Here is an 11,913-nt window from a genome sequence, read left to right as displayed (position 1 = left end):
GGAAATTTTCCTCCTATCATTTTTTTCTTCTTTTACAGTTTACAAATCATTTCTCACTTATGTTATTTCGCAAAATTGCTCACTTAATTTCATTGGTCTACAAGTGTTAAAAGGCTGAAGAACACCAGTCCAAATGACTTGTTCCAATATTTGAAACAGTGCCGTCTTAATAACTTTATTGTCCCACTCATACGATCACTCCACCCCTTCGATTGGTCACCCACACACTCTCTTGTTCAGTTTTTCGGTCATTCCCTCAGATGATCAGTAACCGTTGCACTTGGCCAATCTTACGGTATTTCATTCACTCGTACAGTCACTAACTCCCTCACTCATACAGTCAGAGCTGAGCTGGCGAAATGAACCGGGGAACAAAACGTGCTAATGCGGAACGTCGAGGGTGAAATTTCCATATACCCGAAGTGTCTAGGTTCGTCAATGGTGAATTGAGGGGCTTTCCAGGAAACGAGATAACGCGTCAATGCTTAAATCGTTAAGAAACAATGAGTGAATCATTCCACATCACACAGGAATAATATATCAAAAATTCTGAAAAACAAAATGTGCTGCCACCTATAGATACGTGCACACACATTGATGCACACATAAACAATTTTATTAAAAAGTAATTTAAATTAATAAGAAACATATTTAGTGCCTCTAGTATTAATTAAAAATAATTTAATCACAGTATTTTAGTCAATATCATTAACAGTCAATCGAAATTGAAAGATTTTTCAGGAGAGGTATATGTAAATACTAGAAGGAGTTGCCTGTTGGCTTCGTCCTGGCTCAAGTGGCTCTATAGACTGTGCGCTGTGCTTACTCGTCGGCTTCGTGTAAGCCAATTGTGACGTATCTGCACGTCATTCGTGCATTAACTTGTGTCGTCCGTTTAATAACTAAACGGCAATTGTGTGGGAGAAGTTATCTCCGAAATCTTGAAATATATTCAAAGCCGGAATATAATCGTCTAGAATGCAAAGATGGCGAAATTAGCCGTAAAAAAATCAAAAAAATAAAAAAAAAATTACAGGAAGAGTCACCTCTGATGCTAGGACGAGGCCATTTTGTCCTTATTCACTGGTGTAGAGCCTCCCTGTGTGCGATAAGTGATGTCGAATCGGCTACCCTATCCCTCACCGGTAATGATAACTTCTATCATAAATTCTCTCTTTTCACCAATTCTGCTCCATTTAGGGATGCAAAATTTCTGGAATTCTAAATTATCTTTTATTCATCTGGAAATAAATGCTGAATTCTCAGAATTTAAATCAATACTGGAATTAGTTACTTCATTTATTCTAGATTTATATCAATTCTGAAATAGTTTCTCTCATTTATCATGAATTTTTCTCAATTCTAGAAGTATTTCATATATATCTTAAATTTTCATGAATTCTAGAATTTTTTCATTTACCCTAACTTTCACGAATTCTAGACAACTACTTGTTGCGCTCATCTTAAATTTTTGATTTTATGGAGTTATTTCTTTCATTTATTCTGAATTTTCAACCTATAGATGTGCGCATACACACACGCACACTATATTTTACTAAAAGATAATTAAAGTTACAAGAGGAAACCATTAACTAATATTGATACAAAATGAAATCGAATATATTAATCAATATCATATCATTAAAAGTCACTTTAAAATGAAAGATCTTCGAGCAGAGGTATAGGTAAGGGCTAAAAGTGGTTGCCTATCGGCATCTCCCTGGCTCAAGTGCCTCCATAGACTGTGTTCCGTGTTCGCCAACTTCTATTTATCCTGCGGATTTTCATGATTTATTTATTCATTCTCCGATCTCTTCGCCGAGTACCCAAGAAATCATTGGCGCAGCAATTGATGCTCCTCAGAGCATAGATTGGGAACCTTCGATATGATAAGTCGGAAGATTTGGAAATTTTCCTCCTATCATTTTTTTCTTCTTTTACAGTTTACAAATCATTTCTCACTTATGTTATTTCGCAAAATTGCTCACTTAATTTCATTGGTCTACAAGTGTTAAAAGGCTGAAGAACACCAGTCCAAATGACTTGTTCCAATATTTGAAACAGTGCCGTCTTAATAACTTTATTGTCCCACTCATACGATCACTCCACCCCTTCGATTGGTCACCCACACACTCTCTTGTTCAGTTTTTCGGTCATTCCCTCAGATGATCAGTAACCGTTGCACTTGGCCAATCTTACGGTATTTCATTCACTCGTACAGTCACTAACTCCCTCACTCATACAGTCAGAGCTGAGCTGGCGAAATGAACCGGGGAACAAAACGTGCTAATGCGGAACGTCGAGGGTGAAATTTCCATATACCCGAAGTGTCTAGGTTCGTCAATGGTGAATTGAGGGGCTTTCCAGGAAACGAGATAACGCGTCAATGCTTAAATCGTTAAGAAACAATGAGTGAATCATTCCACATCACACAGGAATAATATATCAAAAATTCTGAAAAACAAAATGTGCTGCCACCTATAGATACGTGCACACACATTGATGCACACATAAACAATTTTATTAAAAAGTAATTTAAATTAATAAGAAACATATTTAGTGCCTCTAGTATTAATTAAAAATAATTTAATCACAGTATTTTAGTCAATATCATTAACAGTCAATCGAAATTGAAAGATTTTTCAGGAGAGGTATATGTAAATACTAGAAGGAGTTGCCTGTTGGCTTCGTCCTGGCTCAAGTGGCTCTATAGACTGTGCGCTGTGCTTACTCGTCGGCTTCGTGTAAGCCAATTGTGACGTATCTGCACGTCATTCGTGCATTAACTTGTGTCGTCCGTTTAATAACTAAACGGCAATTGTGTGGGAGAAGTTATCTCCGAAATCTTGAAATATATTCAAAGCCGGAATATAATCGTCTAGAATGCAAAGATGGCGAAATTAGCCGTAAAAAAATCAAAAAAATAAAAAAAAAATTACAGGAAGAGTCACCTCTGATGCTAGGACGAGGCCATTTTGTCCTTATTCACTGGTGTAGAGCCTCCCTGTGTGCGATAAGTGATGTCGAATCGGCTACCCTATCCCTCACCGGTAATGATAACTTCTATCATAAATTCTCTCTTTTCACCAATTCTGCTCCATTTAGGGATGCAAAATTTCTGGAATTCTAAATTATCTTTTATTCATCTGGAAATAAATGCTGAATTCTCAGAATTTAAATCAATACTGGAATTAGTTACTTCATTTATTCTAGATTTATATCAATTCTGAAATAGTTTCTCTCATTTATCATGAATTTTTCTCAATTCTAGAAGTATTTCATATATATCTTAAATTTTCATGAATTCTAGAATTTTTTCATTTACCCTAACTTTCACGAATTCTAGACAACTACTTGTTGCGCTCATCTTAAATTTTTGATTTTATGGAGTTATTTCTTTCATTTATTCTGAATTTTCAACCTATAGATGTGCGCATACACACACGCACACTATATTTTACTAAAAGATAATTAAAGTTACAAGAGGAAACCATTAACTAATATTGATACAAAATGAAATCGAATATATTAATCAATATCATATCATTAAAAGTCACTTTAAAATGAAAGATCTTCGAGCAGAGGTATAGGTAAGGGCTAAAAGTGGTTGCCTATCGGCATCTCCCTGGCTCAAGTGCCTCCATAGACTGTGTTCCGTGTTCGCCAACTTCTATTTATCCTGCGGATTTTCATGATTTATTTATTCATTCTCCGATCTCTTCGCCGAGTACCCAAGAAATCATTGGCGCAGCAATTGATGCTCCTCAGAGCATAGATTGGGAACCTTCGATATGATAAGTCGGAAGATTTGGAAATTTTCCTCCTATCATTTTTTTCTTCTTTTACAGTTTACAAATCATTTCTCACTTATGTTATTTCGCAAAATTGCTCACTTAATTTCATTGGTCTACAAGTGTTAAAAGGCTGAAGAACACCAGTCCAAATGACTTGTTCCAATATTTGAAACAGTGCCGTCTTAATAACTTTATTGTCCCACTCATACGATCACTCCACCCCTTCGATTGGTCACCCACACACTCTCTTGTTCAGTTTTTCGGTCATTCCCTCAGATGATCAGTAACCGTTGCACTTGGCCAATCTTACGGTATTTCATTCACTCGTACAGTCACTAACTCCCTCACTCATACAGTCAGAGCTGAGCTGGCGAAATGAACCGGGGAACAAAACGTGCTAATGCGGAACGTCGAGGGTGAAATTTCCATATACCCGAAGTGTCTAGGTTCGTCAATGGTGAATTGAGGGGCTTTCCAGGAAACGAGATAACGCGTCAATGCTTAAATCGTTAAGAAACAATGAGTGAATCATTCCACATCACACAGGAATAATATATCAAAAATTCTGAAAAACAAAATGTGCTGCCACCTATAGATACGTGCACACACATTGATGCACACATAAACAATTTTATTAAAAAGTAATTTAAATTAATAAGAAACATATTTAGTGCCTCTAGTATTAATTAAAAATAATTTAATCACAGTATTTTAGTCAATATCATTAACAGTCAATCGAAATTGAAAGATTTTTCAGGAGAGGTATATGTAAATACTAGAAGGAGTTGCCTGTTGGCTTCGTCCTGGCTCAAGTGGCTCTATAGACTGTGCGCTGTGCTTACTCGTCGGCTTCGTGTAAGCCAATTGTGACGTATCTGCACGTCATTCGTGCATTAACTTGTGTCGTCCGTTTAATAACTAAACGGCAATTGTGTGGGAGAAGTTATCTCCGAAATCTTGAAATATATTCAAAGCCGGAATATAATCGTCTAGAATGCAAAGATGGCGAAATTAGCCGTAAAAAAATCAAAAAAATAAAAAAAAAATTACAGGAAGAGTCACCTCTGATGCTAGGACGAGGCCATTTTGTCCTTATTCACTGGTGTAGAGCCTCCCTGTGTGCGATAAGTGATGTCGAATCGGCTACCCTATCCCTCACCGGTAATGATAACTTCTATCATAAATTCTCTCTTTTCACCAATTCTGCTCCATTTAGGGATGCAAAATTTCTGGAATTGTAAATTATCTTTTATTCATCTGGAAATAAATGCTGAATTCTCAGAATTTAAATCAATACTGGAATTAGTTACTTCATTTATTCTAGATTTATATCAATTCTGAAATAGTTTCTCTCATTTATCATGAATTTTTCTCAATTCTAGAAGTATTTCATATATATCTTAAATTTTCATGAATTCTAGAATTTTTTCATTTACCCTAACTTTCACGAATTCTAGACAACTACTTGTTGCGCTCATCCTAAATTTTTGATTTTATGGAGTTATTTCTTTCATTTATTCTGAATTTTCAACCTATAGATGTGCGCATACACACACGCACACTATATTTTACTAAAAGATAATTAAAGTTACAAGAGGAAACCATTAACTAATATTGATACAAAATGAAATCGAATATATTAATCAATATCATATCATTAAAAGTCACTTTAAAATGAAAGATCTTCGAGCAGAGGTATAGGTAAGGGCTAAAAGTGGTTGCCTATCGGCATCTCCCTGGCTCAAGTGCCTCCATAGACTGTGTTCCGTGTTCGCCAACTTCTATTTATCCTGCGGATTTTCATGATTTATTTATTCATTCTCCGATCTCTTCGCCGAGTACCCAAGAAATCATTGGCGCAGCAATTGATGCTCCTCAGAGCATAGATTGGGAACCTTCGATATGATAAGTCGGAAGATTTGGAAATTTTCCTCCTATCATTTTTTTCTTCTTTTACAGTTTACAAATCATTTCTCACTTATGTTATTTCGCAAAATTGCTCACTTAATTTCATTGGTCTACAAGTGTTAAAAGGCTGAAGAACACCAGTCCAAATGACTTGTTCCAATATTTGAAACAGTGCCGTCTTAATAACTTTATTGTCCCACTCATACGATCACTCCACCCCTTCGATTGGTCACCCACACACTCTCTTGTTCAGTTTTTCGGTCATTCCCTCAGATGATCAGTAACCGTTGCACTTGGCCAATCTTACGGTATTTCATTCACTCGTACAGTCACTAACTCCCTCACTCATACAGTCAGAGCTGAGCTGGCGAAATGAACCGGGGAACAAAACGTGCTAATGCGGAACGTCGAGGGTGAAATTTCCATATACCCGAAGTGTCTAGGTTCGTCAATGGTGAATTGAGGGGCTTTCCAGGAAACGAGATAACGCGTCAATGCTTAAATCGTTAAGAAACAATGAGTGAATCATTCCACATCACACAGGAATAATATATCAAAAATTCTGAAAAACAAAATGTGCTGCCACCTATAGATACGTGCACACACACTGATGCACACATAAACAATTTTATTAAAAAGTAATTTAAATTAATAAGAAACATATTTAGTGCCTCTAGTATTAATTAAAAATAATTTAATCACAGTATTTTAGTCAATATCATTAACAGTCAATCGAAATTGAAAGATTTTTCAGGAGAGGTATATGTAAATACTAGAAGGAGTTGCCTGTGGAGGTAGAGGACAGGTGAACTTCGGAGAGAGCGGATGTGCGTGGGCAGTGCTGTCAACTTAAGTGCTGAGTTATATACATCGCAAGAAGCAGAGGTCAAGCTTGCGTGGGGACGGCAGTGACGCCCGTGTGTGTGTGTGGCGGGGTGACTAAGAGATTGTAACGGTGAAAAGTGTTTGCGCGGGAAGGTCTTAACGAGACCAACGTATTTCTGCAAATTTTGATACTTTGGATTCCACGTCCGAGACATTTAGTGCCTATTGGATATATATCGGCTAGATGAATGGATAACTGTATTAGCGGCGACAAAATGGTAAGTGCTGCTTCTGTTGTCATTTTCTTTTGGCCGAGTTTCATCTGTGAATAGTAGTGCAAATGTCGCGGACCATGGTTGGTAAAAATAAGATGATGGTATGCTTTGCGCATAGTGTATTGCTAGATAATGATAAGTTAAATGTTAGTAACATAATTGATAAGATCAAAGAAACTGTAGATGATGAAAAGCTACCTCTTCAGGACACTTTAGAGTTTATTTTTTATGAACTGGATCCAATTATTCAAGAGTTCATAAATCATAATAAGTTCAGTGAATGGCTATGTGAAATTGATAGTGAATGTGAAACTAATGGTATCTTACGTACCATTATAAAATTAGTTGGAGACTACGAAAATTCAAAAGATGCTGCGTCTGATAAAATAATTAGTACCGAAATTCTCTGTAGTATGAAAAAATTATACAATTGTGATTTCCAGAAATGTGGATTGTATTTAAGTAAGGATAGGGATGACAAAAAATATCCGATAGGGACGCGAAGTAAAAAGAAAACTAAAGTAACTCATGGCATTATTGTCAACGATAAGGTAATTGTTGAAAAGGAAACTCGGACTGCGGATGAATCCCAGGCTTCCCAAAACAATCAACAAGAAAAAACAAAAATCATAGCAGATGATCAGGTGGCTGGCCCATCTAAGCAACCTGATAATTGTTTGCCCAATAGGGCTAATGGAAAGTCAATAAGTAAAAATGTTGAAAAAGAAAATACAAATGATCCAGATCCCACTAACACAAATGAGTGGCAGTTGGTTGAAAAAAAGAAGAAAAAAGTTAGAATACCCCCATTAAATCTGACAAAATACAAGAACTGGAAAGAACTCTCAGTTAAAATTAGGGGTGTTTGCGAATCAAATTTTGATGCCAAAAAAACTGGCACAACATTGCAATTACACGTAACAACAGAAAATGATCATAGAGCTGTGACTAAAATGCTTGAAAAAGAGGGAGTAAATTTTAGCACATTCACACTAAAGTCAGACAAAAACATAAGAGTGGTTATTAGGGATTTGGATACAACAACATCTTGCGATGAGATCAAAGAATCTCTCGAGGAGTTGGGTTACACAATTATTAGTGTGGTACAGCTAAAGAGCCCCCGTCATAAAGATGGTGAAAAGATTATGGTCCCAATACCATTATGGCTCATTGATTTGCCAAGAACAGATAAAAGCAAGGAAATATGTCAAATATCTTCATTAAATTACTTAAAGATAAGGGTTGAAACATACAAAAGAAGGAAGGGGTACACGCAGTGCTACAACTGTCAAGCCTGGAATGGGCACACAGCCCGAAATTGTTATAACGAAGCCCGCTGTGTCAAATGTCCAGAAAAACATCACACATCACAGTGTGATAAGGTAAAGGGTAAGGACTTACCAGTGTGTATAAACTGTTCCTTAAATCATCCGGCGAGTTTCCGAGGATGTAAAAGGTACCCGGGGAACCTTAAAAAATCTGGTCCTAAAGCAATTACTGGGTCACAAAAACTTAGACCACCAAAGCCCAGGCTTTTTTCCGTCACAAGTTCAAGTGACGATGAAATTGAGAAAATAGACATTGAAGCTGAGGAATTACCTCAACAGCAAAAACCAACAGAAGTAAATAATAGACCTACAAGAAGGCATAAGACATATGCAAAAGCTGCAAATGTCCACGAAGAGGTGGAAAATAACAAAATAGAAACTAACAAAAACACAATGACATCAAAAGATGTTAACATGACTGAAACAAACAATAATGTATACTCTGTACCAGAAGTTATACCCACATCAACTATTGCAGTTGAACGTAGGGAAAGTGTAAATAATGAGGTAACCGCAAAGATCCCTCCCAACAGGATAGATGGGGAGGTGTCCCAGATTGTGAATACCGGTAATAATGAGATATCATTCCCCTTACAGGAGTTAATGGGTCTAATGAGAAAATGTTTTAATAACATATTACAAGCTAAGACATATCAAGAAAAATACTCAGTATTTATTGATAGCTTTACTGAAATATCTATGAAACTATTATCGGTAAACTTCACCAATGTTCAATAATAGTTCACAACAAATAAAATATCTCAAGATCATGGCGTGGAACGCCAGAGGTATTATTCGTGATCACCAAGAATTAAGAGAAATTGTTGCAGATGAAGATTTTGATCTGATGTTGATTTGCGAAACATTTTTAAAACCATGTTATACAGCTAAGATAGCAAATTATGATTGTATAAGGAAAGATAGAACGCACGAAAGAGGAGGGGGAGTAGCCTTATATATCAAAAGGCATTTAAATTATGACATTGTTGACCTCCCACATTCCCGAGATTGCGAAGCGTTGGCAGTGGATTTGCACCTCACTAGCACTAGAAAAATCCGAATTTGTGTTTTATACAAACCACCAAATAATCAATTTGATATCTCTCTGTTAAATCATATATTTGACTGCAATTATGCAACAATTCTTAGCGGTGATTTAAATTCTAAATCACCAATTTGGAATTCAAATAATTACAATGCAGCAGGACGTATATTAGAGCAGTATTGCAGAAATAAAAATATTATTACATACGGGCCAAGTGCTGCGACACACTATCCGGATGACAGCAACCGAACACCAGACGTCCTAGATATTACACTGGTCAAAAACCTCAGTGTTCCTTTAGCGGTAGAGGTAATATCTGCACTTACATCAGATCACATTCCAACAATTATTGATGTTGATTTCGAAATTCCCATACAACAAAAAATCAAAAAAATTACAAACTGGCCACTATATAGGCAAGTGCTTACAGGAATTGAAACACCAGATAATGCTAGTGAGTGTACCATAGATATAGAAAATGAAATAAACTCATTAACACAAAAATTGCAGGACACTGTTAATAATTCCACTCGGGAAAGGTCAAACGAAAACAACCCATTAGCACTCCCCAGATATCTGAGGGAAATGATAAGAGAAAAGAATAGAGCTAGAAGAAGGTGGCAAAGAACCAGAGATGCTACACATAGGCTCAGATATACAACATTACGAAACAATACACGTCGAGAAATCAGGGAATTTACAAGTGAACGATTTCTAAGGTTCCTAGAAGATGCTAATTGTGAGGATGGGTCGTTCTATAAAATTTATAGAGCACAAAAACCCCGTAGCCAAAGACTTACATCTATACATGGCCCGCATGGACTGGTATATGCAGATGAAGATAAGGTAGAAGTATTTGCAGATACCTTTGAACTGCAATTCTCACCAAACACTAATACTTCAAATGTTCAGGTCGAGAGAGTGCTTAGAACTATTAATGAATATTTTGATAATCCTCCACCTGAAACACAAACAGCTCTCACTCCAACAGATATCAATGAATTAAAAACAATAATAAAACATTTGAAAATTCGGAAAGCATCTGGGCATGACCTAATTTCAAATATGGCACTGAAGAATTTGCCCAATAATATTTTAGAATATATCGTCAAAATTTTTAATAGATTGCTGGAGCTCAAATATTTCCCATCTAACTGGAAAACAGCAATTGTTAAAATTATACCAAAAGCTGGCCAAGATTTGCACTTTCCAAGCAATTGGAGACCCATCTCATTGCTTAGTAATTTTGGAAAGTTATTCGAGAGAGTTGTGGTAACACGTATCAACACTTACGAAAAGTCTCATCCAACAATTGGGCCCGAACAACATGGATTTAGAGACGGTCATTCTACAACCACACAATTATTAAGAGTTATAGAAACACTCCAAGAAGCTAGAATTTATCATGATACAGCTGCAGTTGCACTGTTGGATTTAAGTAAGTCATTTGACAAAGTGTGGCATGAGGGGTTGCTCCATAAAATGATTAGAATGGCCCTACCCTTTAGCATAATTAAAATTGTACGTCATTATCTTGCAGCAAGAACTTTTTATGTAAAAATCAATGACACAATATCTACAACTAGACGAATTAGATCATCTATAGTGCAAGGCAGTGTTATAGGACCTTGCCTCCACAATTATCACATGAATGATTTTCCAGTGGCAATTAAGGGTATTACTGCGCTGTACGCAGACGATTCAATGATAATTTGTACAGATAGAAAACCACAGAAGGCATTAAGTAATTTACAAGAATTAATTGATCAAGTCGAAACATGGTGCGAAAACAGCAGAGTTAAACTTAATGCAGACAAGACAGTATTTATGTGGATCACAGGAAAACTAGATCTACCCCCAGATGCCGGAATAGTGGTTGGGGGGAAATTCATTGAACCTGTTATAAGTACTAAATACCTGGGAATAATAATTGACAAACGATTGACATTTGTGCAACAACGCAATTATGTAATACGAAGAGCAGACGTAGCAAAACACACTTTAAAACGCATACTTGCAAGCAGATCAACATTGAATATCAAGAACAAATTAAATGTATACAAAATGGCTATCAGATCCATACTTTTATATGCTGCACCAGTGTGGCTCTACTCGAGCAATCAACACATGGTTAAATTAGAACAATATCAAAACAAAACAATAAGAGCTATGCTGGGAGCCAATTGGTTCATCAGGAATAGAAGTATAAGAAACGATATAGGAATGCCCACCATACACGCCTTTGCTCAAAAGCTGGCTAATAATCTCTTCCAAACTCTTGAAGAGTCAGAATACCAACATCTTAGGGAAATATCCACTTACCCAAAAGATCAGATATCAGCTTTTTCCAGACCCAAAAACTTTCTGGTTATGAAAAGACCGGAGGTACCGGGATTGTGAAAAGTGTATATAAGCAACTATATATAGTGTAAATAATTAGACCAACTGCAAAATATCAAATTTGTAGATAATATATATTTAATCAAATAATCATAATTAACTGCATTTAATAACATATAATCGCATTTATTAATATGATCTATAGTTGACGCTGAACATAAAAATGAGAGTAGGTAATATATGCATTATGATGAATGATTAATGTTAAAAGAATAGCATTAATTATAACTTAATGACGTCCTAACAGGCTGATGAAGTGACATTCTGTCACTGCCCTGTTGAGTGACACTTTCTGCTCTCTATTTCTCCTCCAGCCTACTTAAGCTTTCTTTTCCCCC

This window comes from Pholcus phalangioides, unplaced genomic scaffold (genome assembly GCF_987345545.1).
Source record: "Pholcus phalangioides strain wild (caught in Gottingen) unplaced genomic scaffold, Ppha-v1.0 ptg000004l_1, whole genome shotgun sequence".
NCBI classification, from domain to species: Eukaryota; Metazoa; Arthropoda; class Arachnida; order Araneae; family Pholcidae; genus Pholcus; species Pholcus phalangioides.
This window is presented reverse-complemented; position numbering follows the sequence as displayed.